This window comes from Taeniopygia guttata, chromosome 4, assembly GCF_048771995.1.
Source record: "Taeniopygia guttata chromosome 4, bTaeGut7.mat, whole genome shotgun sequence".
Classification (NCBI taxonomy): domain Eukaryota; kingdom Metazoa; phylum Chordata; class Aves; order Passeriformes; family Estrildidae; genus Taeniopygia; species Taeniopygia guttata.
The window spans coordinates 68,042,536-68,066,448 of NC_133028.1; the positions used below are offsets into that span (position 1 = coordinate 68,042,536).

At 41.3% G+C, this 23,913-nt stretch overlaps 1 protein-coding gene across 2 annotated transcripts in view; it reads left to right on the forward strand.

Annotated features, from left to right (window-relative positions):
• The window catches only part of ARSJ (arylsulfatase family member J), a 34,486-nt gene that overhangs the window by 2,300 nt on the left and 8,273 nt on the right, over positions 1 to 23,913 (forward strand). The window lies entirely within an intron of this gene.

Genomic DNA, 23,913 nt, shown 5'->3' on the forward strand with positions numbered 1-23,913 from the left:
GTCTCACATCTCCATATGGTAGAGCTGGAGATAATTCCCAGACTTGCTGGACCAGGGAGATTTTCTTGAAGAGCTGACACATTATCTAGAGCAAGAATTCCACACAGGTCTTTGTTTTGGTTTTATTTTTACTTCTTTGTGCAGACTGTGTCTCAGAAGTTATTTCGAGACACCTCCTCACTCATTCACAAGAACAGAGTTGCCCTGCAGCAACTAAAGCAGCAGCTTTCAAGGGAAACGTGTGCCAGGATAGCGTTCAGTGCATCTTGGTTGTCTTTAAAGGCATGCAGCAGTTGGAGGCCAGGAGCTCCGCCAGCAGCACGTAGCCAGCCAGCTTTCTGAGGATGATGGTTTGGGAAGCAGTGCTTTACAAAGGCAATGTCATGCTGCACAGGAATGACTCATGGAGCAGCTGCAGGAATGGGATGACCGGGTTCCAGTGGAACCAGGGTGCTGCCCTGGCTCTTGGAGGCTGCAGAGATTGTCTAAACATGAGAAAAATGCAAGTTTAAGAATAACTGTAACTCAGTTTAACTACTTTGATCCTTCTTTAAGTACAGTGAAAGGTGTGCATGTTCTGAGGAACCCTGCTCTTTTCATCGGCTTGCCAGGCGGAAATGGTTCTGCAAATCTGCCTGCTTTGGTTTTGGAAAAAACTTTTATAGGAAAAAGAAATTTGCTTATATTTCATCTTTATTTTCTTAGTCTGCTGGTCTGAAGCCCTTACAGTATTTTTTTTTAATGTTGTTCTACTTTAGGGAAAAAGGAGCTGTAGAGAGAACTGTTTCTCACGAGTGAGAAATCAGGGAGGGATTGGTGAGGGGTTAATAAGCTGGGTAGAGTACTCAGAGAATACTTTTTCCACTCTTGCTGAAGATAAATGCTTTGATGGCTGCTTTTAATACCTTCTTAGAAGATGTGTCTTGATTAAAATGCCAGGATTTGGACACTCCTAATCCAGGACAAGTGCTGTTATTTATTGAGTTCTTAAATGTGTTAGTTCCAGGCTAAAGATCTGCTCATCTTCTGGAGGGTAATCTGGATGCTCCATGCCTCCCAATACACATCCAGTGCTTAACATAGTACCCAAGAATAGTTTAGGTTGGAAGGGACCTTTGAAGGTTAACCTAGTCCAGCCCCCTGCCATGGGCATGAACACCTTGAGCTAGAACATGTTCTAAACATTAAACCCGTTGGATCAGTCAAATCTAGAGGGACTTGTGTAAATCAGAGTCATGAGGGAACACTAACTCAGGTTGCCAAGTGGGAGTTAAATTTTGGAGGAGATTTTGAACAGCCCAGGTTCTTCACAGGTCTCCAGGCAGCCCCTCAATGGCCTGTGTTAGTAAAGAGACCCTTCTTTTGGTGGCTGTCCTGTCTGTGAACTAGTACAGGGAAGGAGGCTGGAGGTGACATGTTAAAAGGAAGAGGCAGAATTATTTTTTCCCCCTGTGCTGTACCACAGTGTGGCAGCTGGTGGGCTGTGTCAGCCTGGCCACTTCTGAGTTCCTATCTGCTTTCTCACACCCTGTGTGTGAGCCTTTGGCTACTTTTATTCCTTGCTTTCCCACAGTATTGTCACTTTCCCCATTCACTCCATCCAAAACTATTGCTTTTAGGCCACTAGTAGGGCTGGCTTCCACAGCTTTTTATTTTGGGCTTTATTTCTGGGTGTGTGTGGGGGTTGCAGCTGAGCTGAGCCTCAGGAATGGAGAAGAAAGGCGTGAGCCAGTGGGCTGAGGGCCAGTGTGATGTGCTGGGGCTGTGAAGGGAGGTGAGGGAGCAGCTCTGCGCAGCAGCTGCACAGCTGCAATGGCAGCAGGGACCCGGGTGACAGGGTGTGCTCTGTCCTGTGCAGGTCTGGGACTCTGCCCGGCCTCTCCCACGTCCTACAGCTGGACTAAACCTGTGGTCGTCATGGGCTTGGGTGTGAATGACATCAATTGTCTACAGATGAATTGTTTTGTGTGATACAGTATTTTTTGTGGTTGGGTTCTTCTTGAAAGTAACAGGCGTGCCTCAAAACCTACATAATTTGAGCAGCCAGGATACCTGGCTGAAAGCCTGCAAGCTCAGAGGAACATGTCTTGGGGTAGCTGCCCCAGTTCTGTGTAGCAGGCATTGTGTAATGCAGTGGTATTTGCTGGAACAATATCTAATTTAGCAAAGGAATCTGACAGTTAGTACTGACTGATAAGAAGGAATCTAGACTTAATATGCTGCAAATGCTTTTGAGGTTATTTAGATACCTGCTTCTTCCTCTAGGCTCCTGGTTTTCTGCTGACCATCAGACCTGCAGCCTGGGGACCGTGATGGGCCGCAGGAAGGTTTCTCATCTATTGCAGAGTAGGGATCTCTATAAAATCTGATGCACAGCTGGGGTTACAGATCAGTGAGAATCTGAACTCGTTTTCTGAGTCATGGAAGCCCTGCACTTATCTCAGGAATGAGCTTTGCACTGTGAATGGAATGCAGAGATGGAAGATGTTGGGAAATGCTGAAAGTCTGGGGAATTAAATCCCTTTGTTTCCCCTGGGATAAAATGGAATATTGAGAATTTGCTCATTCAAAGCAGACAGAAATAGATTGTATAATCAGTAAGCATAATCTGAGTGTTATTGTAATATAAGTAATTACATCTCTTACCTAATTCAAAAATGTCACACATTTATAAACATATATATATATAGCTATATGTGTTAGGCATATGGCTCTAGGCATCCCTGTGTAGTGATACCTAGTTCAGCATTAAAAATGACAATGTTGGAGCAAACTAAGATTTATTTTGGCATACAGGAGTGGGCTAAGTACTTTGAGTTGAAGGCAGTGTAGCTGACTTCAGGCAAACAGAAATCCTTTGCTCTGAGGGTGCGAGTTCTTGGTCAGCCTCCTCTCCCCCGCTCCTGGGTGCCTCCTGGTCCAGGCTGCAGTTCCAGCAGGGTGTTGCTCTGGGAAGGAGCCAGTACAGTGGTGTGTGACTGGGAAGTTACCTGCTGTGCTCTGAGCTGCAGCAGAGGGTCCTGGAGCCTTGACGGGATACTGGGAAGCATATATAACACTCCATTAGATATATTCCCTGGTCTGTAGTTAACAAAACATGAGGGCTGCGGAATATCAGCCTTAAGTACCAAGAGGTGACCTGATACTTTATCTGCTCTGGAGTAAAGGGACTTGGCAGTCAGCAGTCCTGAGTTTAATTCTGATCAGTGTTTCCATTAAGAACTGAGATGATGAAATAATATGTCCTGATTAAATGTGCTGGTGAGATAGGAGGGCCTGCCAGCATTAAGGGATTGTAGTGATACTGAAAATCATCTTGACAAATTAGAGACATAATCTGAAAAATAAAGTAGAATTAAAGCCAGCAGTAATAAATAGAAGACACTCTGCTGAATTCCTGAGGCAGGAAGAAATTTAACAGGCTGGGAATGGTGATCAACTCCTTAGACAGTATTCCTTTAGCAAAGTAGCTGGAATTACAGTGCATCGTGCACTGGGTGTGAGGTCAACAATGTCATGCTGTTACAAAAAAGGCAAACATCACTTGAGTTTGTTTGTGGGGCCTGGTAGGTCTGTGAAGAGCCTTTCTTCTCCACAGCTGGAGAACTTTTGCCCAAACTTGGGCATCATTCTCCAAGAGCAATGTCTGTATCATTGGAGAGTGTCCAGAGAAGGGTGATCGGATCCCTCAGGGAGATAACTCAGGGGGAAGGATCAGAAGAAACTGAGCTGTTTAGTCTAAAGAAGAGAAAAATGGGAAGGGACGTGTAGGCCTCGGGTATTTTAAGAGCTGTGCCAAGAAGGGGCATCGTGTGTGTTCAGTGTCATGCTGGGTGGTGCAAGAAATAAGGGGCTTTCTGGAGCAGGAAAACTTCAGGTCAGATCAGAGTGAGAACCTGCAACGTAGAGATTGTGAAACCCTGGAATAGCTGGCTTTGAGAAATCACTGGGTTTCTCCACCGGCAGTCATTAGGAACGATATGTCAGGAATGACATCATGTAGTTGAGTCTGTCTTGGGGAAAAGGGTTGAATTGGATGGTGTCTCTTCCAGCTTGGATTCATCTTTGCCTCATTTGAAGTCCAGATTAATACAGAAGGCCTTCTGAGGCATGATGTGAATAAAATACTGCTAAATGCCAGAAACTATTTCAGCGTTCACTCTGAGAGAAAATACTGTGTGAAAGTTTAATTTCAGTTTTCTCCTAGAAGTTCCTGTTTTCTTCATCCTCGTTTTCTCTGGAAATTTTCAAGATTTTTCCCCCTAGGCTTCATAACTCTTGGAGTATGTAATTGTTTATTTCTCCTGACTTCTTTCAGGACTATTTGTGGGACGGCTGCCAAAGATGTTGAGGTATCTTTTTCCATGTTCTTATGTCTTTCACGTAGCATGATGTTGTCCATGCATGCATATATATGAAGCACACACAGAGAACAAGTAAATAATTAAACACAAGGACTTATTTTTCTTTATTTTCTTCTGCCTCTGTTTGCTCTCCTCTGTTCTACGGAAAATTAGATCCAGGTACTGAGCTGCTCCGGGCTATTAAGCTACAAGAGGTCTGTCCATATCACTGTAATTATTAACTGACTGCACCAAGGAGCATGTGGAGAACAGGACTGGAAGGGAAACTACATGCCAGCAATCAAGATAAAAAGTAGCACACACAGGAAGTAGCGAAGTGTAGGACAGGTTGTGATGACTTTTTCTTGCATCACTTTCTGGCAGCATCTAAGAATGTTGTTTGATAGTCTAAGTCTGTTGCATTGGACAAAGAGCATTGCCTGACATCTATAACTATGTAGTGGAAATGTATATTTTCCAATTTATGCAAGGTACAGTAGGCTAAAGAAATACAGTTGGAAATAAATTTAGAAAATCTGTGATTGTAAATTATCAGTACTTCAAAGAGCTTGTTATAGGCTTTTATACTGCGGTTTGGTTTTGTTGGGTGTTTCAGTTGTAAAAGAGAAATCATCTTCCATGGAAAAGTTACGTTTAAAGTAATTAAGGAATTTAGCCTTTTTAGCATTGTTCCTGATACATGCTTTATAATTGCTGACACATAGTGCTGCCCGTGACAAGCTGAATGAGTGGTGGCAGTGGCCTCCTGTGCAGTTCTCCCTTTTCACTGTTACTCTTCCTTCATGAGACCCTTACAGTGAATCAAGATGGGAACCTGAGATGGGTGTCTGAAAATAAAACTGGAAATGAAAAGATGGAGTCAGCTTTCCTGTCAAAGGATTTAGACCAAATTAAATGGGACAAATTAAATTAACATTTTCATTAAGACACTTCACATTCATAGAAAGATTTTCCAGATTAGTGAGCTGAAGGCCAGAAGAAGGGGAAAATCTGTCCAGATTCTTTCTGTCTCTGTGACATTTGTGTGGGACACTTGTGGATAATACCACACCCAGAGCTTTGTCTTCACTGTTGAATCTTAGTTCAGGGTTTGAATTTTTATTGCACTTAGGGTTTAAAGTCAGTCTTTGAGATTTCCTATTCCCCCCATATTTTTTGCTTGGCTTTGTATTGATTCATAGTCAGATTTTCTGTGCTTGAGTTTGCTCCATTCTAGAATGTCTGTTCCAGAATGAAGGAGGTAATTCACCAGCTGTTTTTCAAATTAATATAAAGAGCACAAGGCAAAGGATATTGGGCCTGTGTGAGTGATCCTTGTGTAGGATGTGTTAGCTTTCCCTGTATCAGGAAGGGTTTTATCAAAGCTGCCCAGTTGATTGGTTTTCTCACTTAAAAGCCAGTAGACCTGGCTGCTGACCTCAGCTTCTCTCTGTGTGTGTACACTGGGAGGCTGGAATGCAACAGCAAGAGTTCAGAGAAAACTCAAGACAATCCTAGTGGGTTGCAAATGTACAGGATTAATACAAGAGGTGTTTTAAGCATTGACTAAAATAGCTCTGTAGCCTGTGATGAAATTGCAGAATTTTAAATGGGGAATTTTATTGTACGTGCTGGCTTATGAATAGGAAAGCAGTTAAATATGTTTCATCATACTAGTTCAACTGTGGTTGTAATACGTTAATTAGTGGTGTCAGCTATCACCTACTTATTAATGCAGGCTGTTATCAACATATTATCAAGCTTGAGGTTGGAGGGACAGAATGTTGCTGGAGTTGGAAAACAAATCTGGGATAATTAAGTACATTTTAATCTGCTTCAAACACAAAATTATCTTCTCAAATGCATCTCTGCAGATATTAGATAATAAGCATTGAAGTAGACATTATTAATATCATAAGTATGTTATGGCCCCAGAGCCTTTATTTTCAACCTTGGGGCAAAAATCTCACGTATAGAAACCAAACCTAGTCTTTATTTTTCTTACTCTTGAATATGTGGTTAATGTTTGTGCCATAGCAGCTTTCTCATTGTCATGGCACCCTAATTGTAAATGCAGGATTCCAACTAAATTACCTTGGCTTTTCATTTCATTTTTTTCCTTTTTTAATTGAAATATTAATTCAGCTTTTTGGAGTGCATTTTAATTCCAGTGCATCCTCGTATCAGAGTATTAGTTGTTTTCTAGCCAAATCGTGTGTCTAATTTCTGATTCAGTCTACTTTTATCTCCATTTATGTGTTTTAAAGCATTCCTTCTCTGAAAGAGAATTTTCTCCCACTATGAGACAACATTTTGTAATTTTTCTTAGCATTTATAGAACACAATTGGGTACCAAGATACTGCTTTAGAGGTGGTCTCTGTGATAATAAGTTCTCATGAGAAATTAGTTCCCTTCTGTTTTGAAGAGGCAGATAATTACGAATTTGAAGAAACACTATAATTTGAGGAAAATGGGAAGCTGAAGGGAGAGGAGAAAATTAGTCTCAGGATAGGGAGAAGCAATGTAGTATCTTTAGACTAAATATACTCTAATAGACCCACTGTTGCCTCACAAATTGTACCTCTCTGAATGTAATAAACTTTGTCAAAACAACATTTGCCATCCCATTTTATATACTCCGTTTTAGTTGCCATGGATCAGAGTTGATAAAGTCACAGGAAACTGGGTTTGAGGGGACTCTGGAGGTTGCTGAATTAGGTCTCCTACCAACTTAAATTACACAGCAGGGACACGCTGACTTTATCAACTCTTCTTTATTGTTTGTTTGCTCCTGGAAATAAAAAAAATATTGCCAAGTATTCGAGAAATTGGTATCATGACTGTTAGGGAGTTCCCTAACTTTACCATGTTGTCAGTTTTAGTAAAGAAAACTGTTCCATAAACTTCTTTATATTTAATATTTTTTTTTCTTTTAAAGGGCCAACTGATGTAATTAGGGGCTTTGTTAATGACCACAGTATAATGGCAGCTCCTTCCTTAATTTTTCCATGGTCCCATTTTGAAGAGCTTTCAGAGGAAGCTATTTCAGCCTGTTTGCTGCTTTTTCTTAAGAGGAGATTTTTTTACTATACTTGACTACCATAATTCCACATTAATTCTGATTTGCAGTCTGTTTAATTCTTAATTCTTAAATTATTTTATGGTTCTGACTTGTCAAAATAAAATTCTTGGTGGAGAGGAGGAAGGAACAACTTAATTTTGTGTTGTTTCTCCCCCAGAAGAAGTACTCTAAGCAAAAAATTAAGTATTTGCTGCTTAGTTTATATCCCTCTCCATTCTTACCAGCCTCTGTTTTCATATTTCATACTAAATGTGACCTGGAAGTGCACTGGGCTTTAATAGCCTGAACTTCAGCTGTTACCTCCTACAACGCCTTGTCTTCACCAGTAAACTGATTTAATGGGATTTTTTTATATATGTATATATATAGATGTAGCTTTTCCTGTCAAATCCTTAAAGTGCTTTTGAATCTGAAAAACTGTAACATCAAGATGATTCTTACTGTTCAAAGTGCATCCTCCATCTATCTGAGTCATACTCTCTCACTTCGGTGACAAAAACATTTATTTTGTTGCCATTAACCATGGTGAGTCATGGTAGTGCAAAATTGAATTTACAGTCTACTCTGCTTTGCTTTTCTTTATAAACAAGATGCAGCTTGAGATAATCTTAAAAGAAAAAAAAAGAGTTGAGCATTTCTGTATTAAATAATTTAATGTCGTAGTTGGGTTTTGGGGGTGCTTGGGTGACATTTCTGCTCCTTAATAAACAATTGATTTGCATAATAAATGTATTTGGGGTCAGAAGCAGGAGGAACAGCTCAAGCAGTGAGTCAGACAGCCAAGGTTTTACTTCCTGCCCTTGTGATCGTTCACCCAGGTTCGTGTGTTTGGAAATCCTTCCTGTGGGGCGAGGGTGCCCATCACCCATCATTCATCCAACAGCCTGGAGAAAGCTGTTGCCTGGTTTGTGTTTTAGAACATGAGACTACTTATTAGTTTAATCCAGTTGCCAGTTCCTTCTGCAGCCTCCCATCCTTCTAGGGGCAAACCACAGGAAATTATTGTGTCTGCAGTAATACTGGTGCTCTGTGCAACCCTCCCCTCCTGTCCTTCAGGATGCCTCCCTGACCTTTTTGCACACTGTCCCCAGAAAACACTCAAGCCTTTCAGGTCATCCCAGAATTAAACATTTGCAACCTCCCAAGCCACTTCCAGGCTTTCCTGGACACCAGCCTACCAGGATGTCCTTTTGGAGTCTTCTCTCTGCTTCCAAAGCAAATCAGTTTGGCTGCCAAACTTAAATCCATTCTCTTCATTTTCCCCATTATCCTGTCTCGGCACCAAGCAGAGGAAGAGCCAAACCAGTTCTTCTCCACAAGAATGAATTGTCTCGCTCTGTCCTTTAGTTCTCTAATTCTTCAGGTATTTTTTGGATGAAGAGCACATTGATGTTTCTTTCAGGTACAATCAGGATTTATATTCCTCTTAACCAGTTACTGGCATGCAAAAAGGTTTCTATGCATAAAGAAATAATATTTATACTTTCCTTATCAGTATTTTAAAGCTGGATTAATTATAGCTGATCACAGTTGTAAACACACTTCAGGGGCTATAAAAGGTAAAACTCCTTGCACAGTTCTGAAGTTATTTTGAAACGGTTAAAAAGCCTATTGTCAAAAGAGATTTTCTAATGAATGTTTGATTTTGTACCATGTAGCTTTCCATCAGCATTGTATTTTAAAACTGGAAGAGAAAAGGTGATACTATCAGGGAGGAGAAGGAACTTCACAAAGGTTGTGCTACTCCCAGGCAGGAGTGTTTGGAAAAGAAAACAAACCTAAGGCGCTTGGAAGGGGTTCATGGATTTCTAATTAGATATGACATGATATGATATGATAAGTGATGTGATATATGGGCAAGATGATTCACCTTTTACATTCACCCTTCTGTATTCAAACCAAATCGCGCTTCCCTGATTTACTCCAAGCCCTGGAATTTAGCAATTTAGCACTCTGCTATTGCCAGCCTGCCTGAATTGTGCAGGGGAGTGCGTTTCACTGGGGTTTGCAGGCTGCTCTGGCAACAAGGTGTTTCCAGGGAAGCAGATATTCCTTGTCTGCCCACAGCGTCCTTGGCTCCTGCGGGAGGAGCTATGCTTTGGGTACAAATTCACCACATGCTGCTGGGGAGCTGGTGTTTCTCAGCTGAGCTCTGTGGGTCCACTTCTTTCCCTGCACAGCCCTGGGGGCTGTGTGGGAGAGAATTTCAGCTGGACTCACTGAGCTGACTGCCTTGCTGCTGGACAGTTCAGAAGGGAGGGAACAAACTGGCTTTGCATCCACAGAAGATTCAAGAAAACAGTCTTAAAAAATCCTGGTAAATTACCATGTCTGTCCTTCACGAAATCATTAGAAAATACAATTTAAATATGTGGGAATAACTTGTTCCTAAAAAACTTTCAACAGTGATTTCTACACTTTCCCCAGGCATTCTTAGCTGTAATTTTGATTATATAACTTTTAAACTGTCTAACTTCCAGCTTTCCTCCTTCAGTTTAAGCTTCTGACCTCTTGGCAATTTTCAGGTGAACAACGTACTTTGCTACAAAGGGTGATAAATCTGTACATCTGAGCCTATTATCACATCTCTGCTCTTTCCTTCTCCAGCCTGAGTAAATTCAGTTCTTTCCATCTTTCTCCACACATCATGGTTTATATACCTTTGATGGCTCTTAATGTACTCCTCTGGACTTTTTATATCTGGGCCTGTTTTTTTACTTAAAAGTGTCATCCAGAACAGGACACAATGTTCCAGTAAAAGTTTGACCAGTCCAGCCTTGCTATCTTGTTCTCAATCCCAAAGTTACTAAAATATTTTCACAGTTGAGTACTTAGAAGGCAGCACATCAACTCCTTTACTGGCATGAATTTACCTCAGCAGAAAATCTGGGCAAAGTGTCTGTTTATCAGAGAGTGTTTGAGGCTTTTCTGCTGCTGATGGGTAGGGAATGTTACAAGAACAACACATTTTGTACTATTTTTACCAGTTCAGCTGTGATCTGCCAGTTAAACCAGGCTGATCATCCTTCTGGGCTCGTGTCTTTGAGAGCTGCCACATTCTGTGCAGCGCAGGGCGAGGTGCGCTCAAGCCACACCATCCCATGAGAGGGTAACGACCAGATGGGAGCTCTGTCCCCTTCCTCAGTGCTTGGGCACAAAGCAAATGCATTTTCTTTTCCTCTAACAGACCTGGGAAACCTGTGTTTTATTGCCTTACTTAAGGCAGGATGTCCATGTTTTCCCTAACCCATGTTTTCCCTAACCCCTCGTGTAGGTTCCCATAAGAAAAAGCTTTTTTCCACAGCACCAAGTTGTTGCTGAGTCGCCCTCAGGCTGGGCTACCAGCAAGCTCCAGGTCTTCTTTTCTGCAAGAACCTTAAGTTACTGCCATTGATTATTTGACTCCAAAAGCACTGATTTGTGGTTATTGTAAGTGAATTGCCTCCTGTACATTTCAGGTTATTCCTCTAATTCAATTTCCTTTTGAATTTCAGCTCTTCAGTAGGCAGTGCAGCAGCTTGATGAGTGCAAATTTACAGTCTGAACAGGTTGTGGAATTCAATGTGTATAAATTTCACCTTAAACATATATTCATAACCCCTATGAAAATAATCACTCAGAATGTAATTAACCCAATTGCTTTTTCTAATTCCTCACAGATTTACTTTGTGAATGAAAAAGCATGAAGCTTAAATATTTTTATTCCAAATTTTTCATTTTACAACTTGAATTTGCCAAATCAGTTTTCAGGGTTAGTTAAATAAATCATAAAATGGTTTGGGTTGAAAGGGACCTTTAAGCTTATCTTGGTCCACCCTATGCCATGGGCAGGGACACCTTCAACTATCCCAGGTTGCTCCAGGCCTTGTCCAACCTGGCCTTGGACACTTCCAGGGATGGGGCAGCCACAGCTTCTCTGGGCAGCCTGTGCCAGGCTCACTCCTTCACCTCCTCACAGTAAAATGTTCTTTTCATGATGTCATTTTCAACTTTAGGCTTTTGGAGTTTTGGGTGTTTATGTGTTTTGAGTTTGGTTTGGTTTTGAGGTGTTTCTGCCCTCCCTTCTCTGTATTTCTGGTTCGTCAAACAAAATAATGATCCTGAGTTGTGGCATTCCAATGTCAAATGACTCATGGCTGTCCATGCATCCTGCTCTGCTGGAGAGTCACTGGATGTCACCTGCAGGTATTACATAAAGATAAGAATAGGCTGATTGTTCTGTCTTCATTTGGCTTGGTATTTCTCTGAAGGAATGGGGCAGGCAGTTTCCCACGTGGGCAGACAGAGCCTCCTCTGTAGCTGTGGTGTTGTGCTGAGGCCGGCAGGACAAGGCTGAAACAAGCTGGGAATCCACACAGTCCTCATCTCAGTCTTGGTTGTGACAGTGTGCAGGGAAGGATTTGTCTTTCACAAGTTGTAACAGATGAAGTTGCAGGATTGTGTTTCATCACAAAAAATTATCATTGCAAAAAATTATTCATCACAAAAAAATTGCAAATCAAGGTGCTGGTGTAAGTCATATGCAGGGCCAGAAAACTAATAGGCAGCTGCATCTCTGGTATTCAAAAATACAAATACATTTGTGCTCTTTAAAATTCTTACTTCTCTGTTGAGTAAAGACCAATTTCATTATTTAATGGGCATTAACATAGAAAGACATTTTCTTAAAAGACCATTTGAAGCTTTTGGGTCTTTTGGGGTAGATATATGGTGTTTAACAGCAAGGACATTTTCTAGAAAATTACTGCTGGGCCTTCATTAGGTTTTAAAGATTGGAGATGACCAATTAGGCATGCTCCAGGTGTTTCTTCTGCTATAGCTGATACTGAGTTTTATTAGCATTATGACCTTTATTTGCTTTTGACTCATGTCCAGCAAAATGGAATCGTCACTCATTATCAGTGAATTGGATTTTGGTCTTGGGAGTAAACCAGGCGTGCTCTTATTTGTGCATAAGAGTTTCTTCCTTTCCAAAATCCATGGATTATGATGAAGAAGGAAGGAAAAATAATTCCTTGCCAGAGGAAAACATGAAAGATATATGTGTGTATGTATATATATATGTGTGTATATATGTAGACATTGCCAGTTTCTTTTTATAAGTTTGCATTACTGGAGAGGGCAAGGTCTGTTGCTCAGCCATTCTTCTTCTATGGAAAGTAAATGTGCTGTCTCACTTGAACCCAGTCTTCTGGCAACTAGTGTGCATGGCCAGGGTATTTGGCTTTGCAAAAACACAGCAAAAGTGTACAAAGAAAACCCCCACCCTTGTCTAGCCTAATTCCCTTGGCTTGCACAAGGGAAATTTTGAATTTAGCAAATGGAACAAGTGTGCTTCCAGCCCGATCTGTTTGGGAGCAGTTGATAAATTGTGTCAAAACAGTCCTGTGTACTTGGAATTAAATCTTGCCCATTTCTGAAGAAGCACTTGCAAATATTGCTGTTCTGCAGAAGTGTCTGAAACAGTTGGTGCTGGTGCAACACTGGCCAGGCAGGAATGAAATTAAAATATTTCCTCTCTGCCGTCTGCTTGAGGCTTATCGGCTGCTGATGCCATAGAGATCAGGGTACTATAGACAGATTTGGTCTGTCTGTAGTACCCTGATCCAAACTGAAGGTATTTTCCTGCATAAACATTTTTTAAAGAAATGTTTCAGCAACTTGGGTTTTCACAGCAATGCTTTAATTGCAGTCAGTTTGTCTCCCCACAAAACTCAGCATAAATAAAGACTTATTTTAGTGTTCTTGTGGTTCAGGAAATGTAATTTTAGGGTTTTTTTTTAAATTTTATTCTTTTTGCCAAAGACAGCCGGTGAGTGTACTTCATCTCCCACCCTGTGCTGGGTGATTGTATGTAACCTATGTGGGAAGATGTTCTCCATGTTTTCCTCTGCCTTTCTATCCTGTCAAGCCAGTGATGCTCCTTTAGCATCAGGGACTAGGAACGTAGCATGTTCAGTGTCCCTGACTGTGGTGGCCCTGCCATACGAGGGGCATTGGAACCAGCTGATTTTTAAGGTTCCTTCCAACCTAAACCATTCTGTGATTTCATTATTCCAATTCTATGATTTTCTATTAGTGTATTTTTACATTGATACGTCTTCAGTTTGTCATCTACGTGTACCTGAATTTAGGAGCCAGTGAAGCTTATATTCACAAGATTTTATTTAATGCACCCAGTTTTGCAATGGTTAAATCAGAAATAAGTCATTAAACACAAAATGTCATTCCCTTGAAGCTATAATTTGATACACCTCATAGAAATAAAAGTGTGGATTTCCTTAAATAACTTGCTTAGTTAAATAAATCGAAATAAACCCAGACAGTCCACTTAGGTAAGGAGTAGGTGCTTGAAGACAGGAAATACATGCAAAACAGAAATGTACCCGCAGCAACACATGAAATTCTAAATGCAGCTGAACTGCGTGTTCCTTCCCTTTTTCTGTCCCCTGTTGGGATTGTGTCTGTGTGGTACAACTGGAGATGGGCGTGCCAGGAACATGACAGGGAGAGAACAGATTGCTTCCCATCACTGACAGAGAGGATTTAACCTATTTATGGCACTCGGGTGTCAGTACAGAAAAAGCCAGGCGTGCCCAGGCTGTGTGCTTTGCTGAGAGCACTTGTTCTGAATTCACACCCCATCAATCCATTATCTAAGGAAATGAGGGAAGAAAGGAACCGTGTCATGGGGTGGGTGGATGATAATGCCAGGAAAGCAAGAGGTCAACCTGAGCTTCAGCAAAACTTGTTCTGGGAAGGAAAAGGTGATTCTATAACCTGTGATTGTCACCACGAACACGGAGGAGGTCCCTGAGCCATGGACACTGCCACTTCTTGGGTCGTACTGCTTTTTTTGCTGCTTCAGCTGCTAGCTTGCTTTAGGATCGAAAACTGCAATGTGCAGGCATAGTGTTTAATTTTTGTCACTTCTCTGCAAGAAAAGAAAGTACCTGCGGGTAGAGAAAGGCCATCAAATGCCTTTTAAAACTCGGCTGAAACCATGGTCATAATTGGGAAGAATTTTGACGTAGGAGTTATGAGAAAATGGAGTTTTTAAAGCACATTCCTGAGGGAGTGAGTGGGAGAAATCATTCTGTCTGCTGAGAGCATGAAATAATGTGTGTGCATTTTGGGGGTTTATTACAAGGCAAAGTGTGCTTTGTGTGATTCCATTTGTTTAGCTGCTTAATTCAAATCAATCTCTTTATCTACAGGCTGATCAAGAGCTGCATAGTAGTCAGGCACTTGAAAATTTTAACCTTTGTCAGATTGTTGTTTTGTTGCATTTTCTTGTCTCAGTAACACACTTGGAAATTGCAGATTCAAGGAGAGAATAAGTATTTTCTTCTCTTTTTTCATCCTCAGGGAAGACAGGAATAAAGAAAAATGGTTGTTTTCAGTTAGAAAAGCAAAAGAAAAACAAATGGATGGGTAACATACAAAGCTTTTTATTTTGTTTCTTACCAGCAGAGTATTGTGTTTCTTACCAGCAGAGTATCTGCAGCTGTATGAGCTATATTGTTACCTATAATAAAGATGATAGTGGGACTTGGATGGTCTTGGAGCAACCTGCTCTAGTGGAAGGTTACCTGCCCACTGCAGAGGGCTTGGAACTGGATAAGCTTTAAGGCCCCTCCAAGCCACATCACTCTGTGATTCCATGGCCCCAGTAAGGAGCCCCAGTGACCCAGAGAGGCTTTTATTCCAGCACATAAAATCCTTAAATGTGGCTGATGCAAAGGATATTTATAGGCTCAGAAGGAATAAGATGAGAGATTTTTCTGGAGCAAATGAAATCAAAATGAGGTTTGTTCCCAAGAAAATGCTCTAAATCATGGTGAAGCTAACATCTTAATTTTGAGTCCAATCGGGACAGAGCTGGAACAGCAATTTCAGACTCTGTACAGGGAACACAGGTCATCTCAGAAGAAAAGGTGGTATTTCCTTGTCAAACCAAGCCTTCCAGCTTAGATCCTGGAACTGCTATTGGTTGTATTTTCAAGCAGGGGGTTTCATCCTTCATCCCATAGGAAAGAGAATGAAGATGGGAAGAAGGGAGGGAGCAGGAAAAAAAATCAAACAAAGACACTTTTCCTGAAGTGTAAGAGTTTGGAGGATTCTAGAAGATGTAGTCAATGCAGAGCTATCTACCAGTGCTGGACTGGGATAGCTCCATGGGCTATTTTAAATGCCTTACATTAGATATTTATTTTTCCATAATACTAGGAAGTCTTGTGCACTTTGTGAAATACTGGATGTTAGCCTGAGATTGCCTTGGAACAACCTGGGTATCACTGGCACCTACAGGTAATTCCAGATATATAGTAAGATCCATAGACATACCTAACCATTATTTTGTTGGTGAAAATCAGGATTTACATTACTCCAGACCAAAAGTGGAGCTGCTCTTCCCTTTTTTTTTGTTTTTTTTTTTGGTTTTTTGGGTTTTTTTTTTTTGGGGTGGCAACTAATAGCATATAAAAAATGAATTAAAAGCTGTTTGCACTTTATGCCTTTAATATATCAGAATGCAAATGTCTCCTGCAACCTTGCTGTTAACATTAAGTGGAAATTTATTGTCCTTGGAGTTGACTTGTAGCATTGGCAACAAACAGAATTACTGTTGTGGGGTTTATGTTGGGTTTTATATGACAGCCCAGGATGATGCATTTCTCAAAGCACTTGAGATGCAATTTCAGAGAGGCAAATGAGAATCAGTCAATGGGTCAGAGCAACACAGTTCAAAGGCCCACAGTTCATAAAATATTTATGTGCTGTTATAAAAGTAAAGAGGAAAGAGAGCTTATATAACATACCAAAAAAATGAAGAGCCAGCAGAAAACTTCCTCTCCTTCCCACAACTGAAGTGAACTTACATATTTGCAGAGAAAGTGTGTCCAGCCATGGCTTTTCTACAGCTATCCCAGGATGTCAGCCGTTTCAAATGCAATAATTCATTTCTTTGCTATTCTATTGTTCTAGGTGGATGCATCATGTCCAAGCTATGCTCACTGTGACCAACTGCAGAAAACCAGTCTACCACAAGATTTTCTTTGTTGTTTTTTTTTTGGTATAATAATGTAATGGTAAGAGAAAAGGGGAAGGAGGAGAGTGACATCAGAAAATATACTGGATAGTTTAAATTCTAATGACATTTCAAAGAAAATCACCCCAAACCACCACAACCCCCCTAGGAGGAAAAAAATATCTGAACTTCCAGGCAATAAAAACCTGAGAGGAAATTTTGTTGCCTGTTAGCTGGCTCATGGTGTCCTTTACACTGTTGCTGCCTATTGTAATTCAGATTTTTGAGTTTGTCTGGATTTTTAGCTAAGTGTCTGTTTGGTTTTAAAATACTGATCTTATATTGGCTCTGTCTAAAATACTATGCCTGAAAGTTCTAAAGGAAAATGTAAAAAAATAATGAAAGGCTTAATTTAAACTTTTGGGTTATGTTACTAGTTAGAGGAAGCCCTGTTGGAATCACTAAGTTCCACTCTTGATTCTGATGTGGTTTTTCATCTTTCCCATCTTTCTTTTACCCTATTTCTGTGTAGTGTGATGCAGCACTCGCCATCCTTACAGGAGACACTGGTGCAGCTTCCCCAGGTGACCGTCAGCCCTGCTTCCATCTTGAGGAAGTAGATTATGTAAGAGAGATTATAGGAGTAGATTATATGGGAGAAATTTCCAAGTCAGAGCCAGAATGCATATTTATCCCAGACTCTTGGCTCCCAAGGAATGCAGGCAGAGGCTTTACAGACCTTGTGCTGCTCTCCTATTCTGCTGCTTCTGACTCTTTAGTCACCTCCCCTGCATTTTGATTTTGAACACACAGACTTAAGCCTGGGTTTGAGAAGCAGATGCTTGACTTTAAGACAAATAATAGCAAAGAAGTTGGTCCTGCAGTTTGTCGAGCACTGCTCGTGAAAAGCTGGGCATGAAATGGACTGTTAAGGAATTTTACAGTCATGCAGCCAGATTGCCAGAATTCAAAATACATTAAGTGCTGAATATTGAATAAGCCAACTGGGAGAGCTCATGAAAAACCAAAGCAGTGTGGTTAAATTGCAGGGGCACATTTGTAGAACAAGTTGAAAATGTGTTTTATAGTGTGCACCCACTCCTGTGAGAAACCTGGTGAGGTGATCTGGACAAGCCCAGTACTCTGACGATATATACACATATATACTGATTTTGTACAGCTGTACCAGGAGTGTTGATTTATCTGTTTGGTGGGACAAGTTACTAATGCTGTACTAATTGCTGTCACTGATGGGACAGTAGAGATAAGAATGTTGTCACTGAGTGAGCTAAGGGCTCCCTGCAGCGTTCACAGCTTCCTCTGGCTCCTGTCTCCTGTGCGACCCATTGGAGCTACGCCCCACAGATTTGTTTAGGGAGTAGCAAAGTCTCCTGCAGAAAAAGCCAAGCAGATGCTGTGGTTCCAGCAATATTCCTGACATGTTCCCGTGCCCTGAACACAGCCGCTGCTGTGTGGTGGTGTCACCACTCGTCACCTCTCTGTGTTGTGGTACAGTCTTAGCACAGATGCTGTACACAATGTCAGTGAATTGCTTGGGGCTGGTTTGCTCCTCCTTTCACCTTCCTGGCTCCTGAAGAGGAAAGAAATACTTACCTTTTTCACTCAAGACAGATGCAAAACATACCTGACTCTTCCCTCTTCTCCTTCCCTCTTTTCCCTTTGCAATCCCCACAGTTTACAAATCTCTATTCCCACCTAGAGAAGAATGCTGAAAATAAGAAGAACAGATTCTAAATGATGATGCTTTGTTCAGCATTACACCATTTTGTAAATTTTGATGTTATTACCAGGGTTATTAACCACTGAAACACATAATTTCACAACCTGGACAGGATGTAAGTGATTTGGAAGCCACAAGTTTGAGTAACTTTCCACAGAGTTAACTGTGCTTCAGAAGAATGGATGGGTTATGATCTTCCTGTCATATTTTTCCAACTAAATTTCCTACTGGAAACCCCCCTGGGGTTGGAGACAAATGTGTAGGAGCTGCTTTTCTGGAATGGTGATAATTTCAGATAATGCATCTCTGAGAAAACAGAGCGTGTCCTTTTCAATCTAACCAGATATTTTTTTAAAGGAAGCTTAATAATGCAGATTGGGAATCAGTAGTCTTTTGTTAGTTCCTGTAACTTCTGTTGATTTCATGGAGATTTAGGGACCTTTTCGAGAATCCCTATTTGTGTCTTTAGCTGTAAAAAATACAGACTAGTTTGTGAAATTCCTTTGGAAGGGCACTTAAAGCATGAGTTCAAGAGCAGCCAGTTGTTTAGATCCATCCGTTCAAGAAAGCTCTTCTGTCACCAAGGAATTTAAGCAGGTGTAGAAGCTCTATCCATACAAAGGTGCCTTCACAAGTCAGAGTTCCATAGCTGTTTAGTGAATCCCACACTGAAAAATGCTGAATGTGTTTCCCTTTCTCCTGAAAAACTGATGTTTCTCAAAGAATCACTACTTATATATTTTCATTTTTTATGAGTGATCCTCATTTTCTGGGAGGTGTTTGCCCTTAAATCCCCTCTCACAGGGTATGTGATGCTAATATCACTCTACTTAAATAAATGTTTTCAGACAGGGGGAGAAAGCCCCACAAAAGGCAGCATATAGTGCTGATGGTGTCTCTGCATAGGTTCCATTAGTATATTAGGAGCTGCTGGATATGTTGAATGCACACTTCCAAAACTTTGTCTGTGTCCCATTTAGACTTCACTTACTCTTACCTGGCTCACTGTTACATGAGTCATTTTTGTGTCATATTTTGTCTGGGCTAAAAATCAGCTACTAGCATCTTAAATAAAGCACATCTTCATTAATACATTAGCATCTAACAGAAAGTACTTTATGTATACTTTGTCTGCTTTTATGCATAATTGCTAGACATGTAAGAGACTCTGTTTCTAGGTTTTTGTGGAACCAACAGCAATAAGGCACCTGTTTCCATTCTGCCCTCTATTTTATGCTGCATTTTATTTCCAGGGATGTTGCACCACAGCCCCAGTTCCTGTTAGGCCTTTGGACAGCAGCAGAGCAAGATGTGAGCGAGGAGCAGTGTGAATGAGAGTTAGGAGGGATTAGGGAGTGTGGCACTGACATCCAAGAGAGCACTGCTTGTTTTGCTAAGCCGGATTTAGGAGGGAAATAAAGAAGCATTTTTCCAAATCTCTTCATTATTCATTGCACAGTGGCCTAGAAACAGATGTGCTGTTAACCTCTGTCCCGCATGAACTCCAGTTTGTTCCTTTCTCTGGTGGGGGAGGCTGAGGGAGGGGGAGAGATGCAGCAGGGTGGTGTGAGGGGGCTTTGCAGTGTCCGTGCCGTGGAATCTTGCAGCCATCAAATGGGACACGGAGAGTTCTCCAGTTCCATCACATTCCTGCTCCACAGAGAAGCCTTATATTTCTCCTAGCCCTTGCCTAATTTGGGCAGGGAGCAATGGTAGCAACTCAAATTCATTGGTAGAGGAGCAGAGGAATCCCTGTGAGGTACCACAGAGCTTCATCAGGTACCATTAGTGACAGACAAGAGGGAGAGGCCTCAGGTTGTGCCAGGGGAAGGCTTAGGTTGGATAGTAGGAAAATGTCTTCACACAAAGGACTGCCAAGTTCTGGAACCATCTGGAGGTGAAGTCACCTTAGCTGAGGGATTTAAATGATACAGAGGTGTGGCACTTAGGGACATGGTTTAGCAGTGGAATTGGCATTGTCAGGTCACTGGTCGGACTCGATCCTAAAGGTCTTTCCAACTGTGGGTCACAGTGAGCTGGTCACGTAGCTGCTGAAGTTGCTTTTGTTCCTTTTGAGTTCCAACATGTAGTGCTTTGAATACAGACATTTTAGTTCCCTTTTTAATGCTGTACTATATAGTGTGTGGTATCTCTGATGTGGTAGTTAAAAATTGTCACAGAACTGACTGACAGCCCTGTAGCACCGCTCCCCACTCTTCTCTCTGTGCTACAACAGCACACCTACATCCACTCAGACACTGGCAGTGAAAGCAGTTCCTTTCCATGTGGAATCTCCCCTGTGAGTAAACAAAGATGTTCCATTTCCCCGTGGTGTCAGTCAGGAACCTGTTGTGTGCATTAACCCAGGTTAATGCAATACCTCATTATCTTCATCCATTATTTCTTTGGGAGCCACACACTGTGCCTTTGTCGTGATCAAAATGGAACGTGACTATTGTGGTGAGTTCTTAAAAAGGGATTTTAATACTATATTTCTCAGGTGAGTCAGGAAATAGAAAGAAAATCCAGCAGCAGCAATATGTGACAGCGCTCATACACGACTGCTGGCAATCATTGTAAATAAGCAGGTGCTTGTAAGCACTGTATTTTAACAAATCTAGTTACTAAGTGGTTTAGCATCAGGGTGAGACTCATTTGCATCCTGCCATCTCTTTTATCAGAACTAAGAAGCCCATTGTGAGCTTTAGCTGTGTTGTGCAACAGGCATAGTTCCATCCCTGCTCAAAGGATGAGCAACACAATAGACTCAGAAACTGATATCAGAGTGTCAGAAGGACAGAAGGACTGGAGGTCGGTGGTGTTGTTCAGGCTGAGAACTATGCAGAACCCAGAAAACAGCATCTCTTGGCTGCCAGCCCTCCCTCCCCTGCAAGGCAAAGTTATTCCTTTCACTAATGATTGAGTGCCACTGCTGTTGCCAGTGTCGGCCCAGAAAACCAGCAATATTGTTGAAAAGTCAAATTAGAGTTTGCTGCTTTTTTTTTTTTTTCCCTCCAGATAAAGCTGTTCTTCATATTATCAGGGCTGTAGCTTTTCAGGGCAAAGTACTCTGGAGTGGCATGGAGCAATTGTGGGTGGTGCCTGTCCCAGGATGGCTGCAGGGACAGCAGCAGAGGGCAAGAACGAGACCCTAAATGAGGGGTCTGAGTGGGCACCACAGCCTCTGTAAAACAAACTTAGCTTGTTGCACTGAGTGACACACTCGGTTCTAAGCAGCACCTCGTCATTCATGTGCAGCAGCATCCAATGTGCCAGCTGAAATGCATGATTAAACTCCAAAGAGCTACAGCAGGAATCCTGCTGTCTCAGACTGCTGTGCCATACACCAGGGATGAAGGAGAAGATAATAATTTCCTTTTGATGCCTGTGTGCATGTTTTACAATGATGTTGTGTGATAGAATGCATTAAGTAGAACAAATAGAATAACAAAGTTGAGATGAAACAGAAATAATCATCCAAGAATGTTTCTTAATTAATCAGCATTCCCAATGAGCCTCCACATAGAAAAAAAGGAGTTTGGTGCATTAATTAATAGACTCATCTTGATACTTTGATGACTCGAGCAAAAATTTTCCTAGAAGCCTATTCAATTGAAATTGATGGAATTATACTTTTATTTAAATAGGTACCTATTGATTAAGGGGGGCAGAATCTCTAGAATTCTCAGAATTCTCTAGAATCTCTCCAAATTCTCTATCCTGTAATAGAATCTTGGAGACAGTTGAGCTTGAGACATCTCACAGAGCAGAATAATGGGAATATTGTAAATACTAAAGAGAGCTTGTGGCTGTTACCACTTGATCATCATACTCTCACAATAATAATTTTTCTTCAATGTTAAATTGCTATCTGTAATATTTATCCAAGGATTCAAATGAAACTTAATGGCCTGTGGTGCACTTATGCTCACTAAAGCAGTGGAACTATGATGTTCTCCAATGTCACTCTCAGAAATGGTGTGTTTATATAGTTGTTCAGTGGTTAATAAAAAATTACAGCTGTCACAAAGCTCAGATGTTGTGAAGGTGTCTAAAACACTTGAGATGTCTCTGAAGTGCCGCATAGTCCTATTTCTTTTTCAATGTCATAATGTTCTTTAATTATAAAGCAATTACCTCTCTCAAAAATGAAACCATATAAGCTTGTGATGTGGTAGTTGTTAACCTGTATTTTACATCTTGTCTTTTTGCCCTCAGTCATCCTTGCTGTCAATTCAAGGTCATTTTATAGCATTTAAGTTGATAAACACTCTAAGTGTTTGATGTATGAATAATAGATAAGGATAGTTTAATTTAGAAATGGTACTAAATGCTCAAAATGAGTACTTTAAATAAGAGACTAATGTAAGACAATAACTGTTTGGCTGCTACCTTAAGGGCTGCCATCAACTGTGTCATTTTTATGAGAGAGGTCTTCTTATGAAAGGCAGCCCATATAATGAATATCTCTGACGTCCCTTAGGTGCAGTCATTAAATAAATTCTTCCTATACAAAGATGAACCAACTTTCTTAAACTGTCACAGAATTAGGTGGAAAATATTTCACACATGTGCATGGCAGGTTTTTATTTTTGGTCATGTAAAAACTCCTGTGTTATTAGCAATTAAAGTATTATTTTATACAGAACATGAGACACCTTGAAGCTTGCCCTGTCTGTAACAGTGACTATTCTGGAATATTAGGAGCCTCTGGGGTGCTGTTCTCCCCAGCACAGCAGAGAACAGGGGCTGGAATGAAGGCACCTCTCCTTTACAAACTGGTACGTGCTGTGTCCCTGTCCTGGCGTGCTGGTCCCGCTCCAGCCTTGCTTTGGGAGTACCCGAGGGCAGGATTCTTCTGCACACAATTTTTAGACTTTATTTATCTCCTTCTGTTTTTTCTCCTGCAAAAACGACCAGTGCAGGACTAGAAATTAATCTCTAACTAATCACAGTTTTAGGTTTCTTTCCCTTGTAGCATGGTGATTAGGTGTCATATCCGCTGGGATCTGTTGTTGCCGAGAGCCCAGAATTTGGTGGAAGGTCTGCATTTGCGGTTGGCATGCAAAGCATTTGGTCAAATTGTTTTCTTTCCATGTCACTCCCATGTAGACATGAAACCGCAAGCGCCGATTATGCAATCACACATTTTCCCCTTTTTCCTAAATGAATTACAGGGATAAAGCTGGAAACGTTGTGCTGTTTCCACAGCTGCAGCAAACTGGGAGCAAAGAAAACAATAGCTGCATGAACACATGTGCATTGCAGCTGCTGCCAGCTCCCACATTCTCCCTCTCCTTGCTGTCCTCCCATCGGAAAAGATAAATTGCCTCAGTGACAGGAAAGGTTGGTAGCAGATAAGCGGCCAGTTGGATAATGTTTGGTAGAAAATTTGGAATTAGTGTATGAAAACACTAATTGCAGCTTAATTTGGAGGGTGATTTAAAGTTCAAGCTTCTGGAACCGGGGAGAGTAGCCCTGAGGAAACGCAGATGAAACTTTCTATTCCTTTTCCCTCCTAGCTTGGTCCCGCAGTCAGATAGCTTTCCTTTAAAGCTCTGGAGACAACAGTTGCTTTCCTGCTGTTCACTGAGCTCTGCCTCACTCCTGGGGTGCCAGTTGCATCTGCAGGAGTTGGGAAGATAAAAGAGAGAGGATCCGGCGCATATCTTGGAAGTATAAAACTTTTGGAATAAAGAGCTATGGAGAACAGCTTTT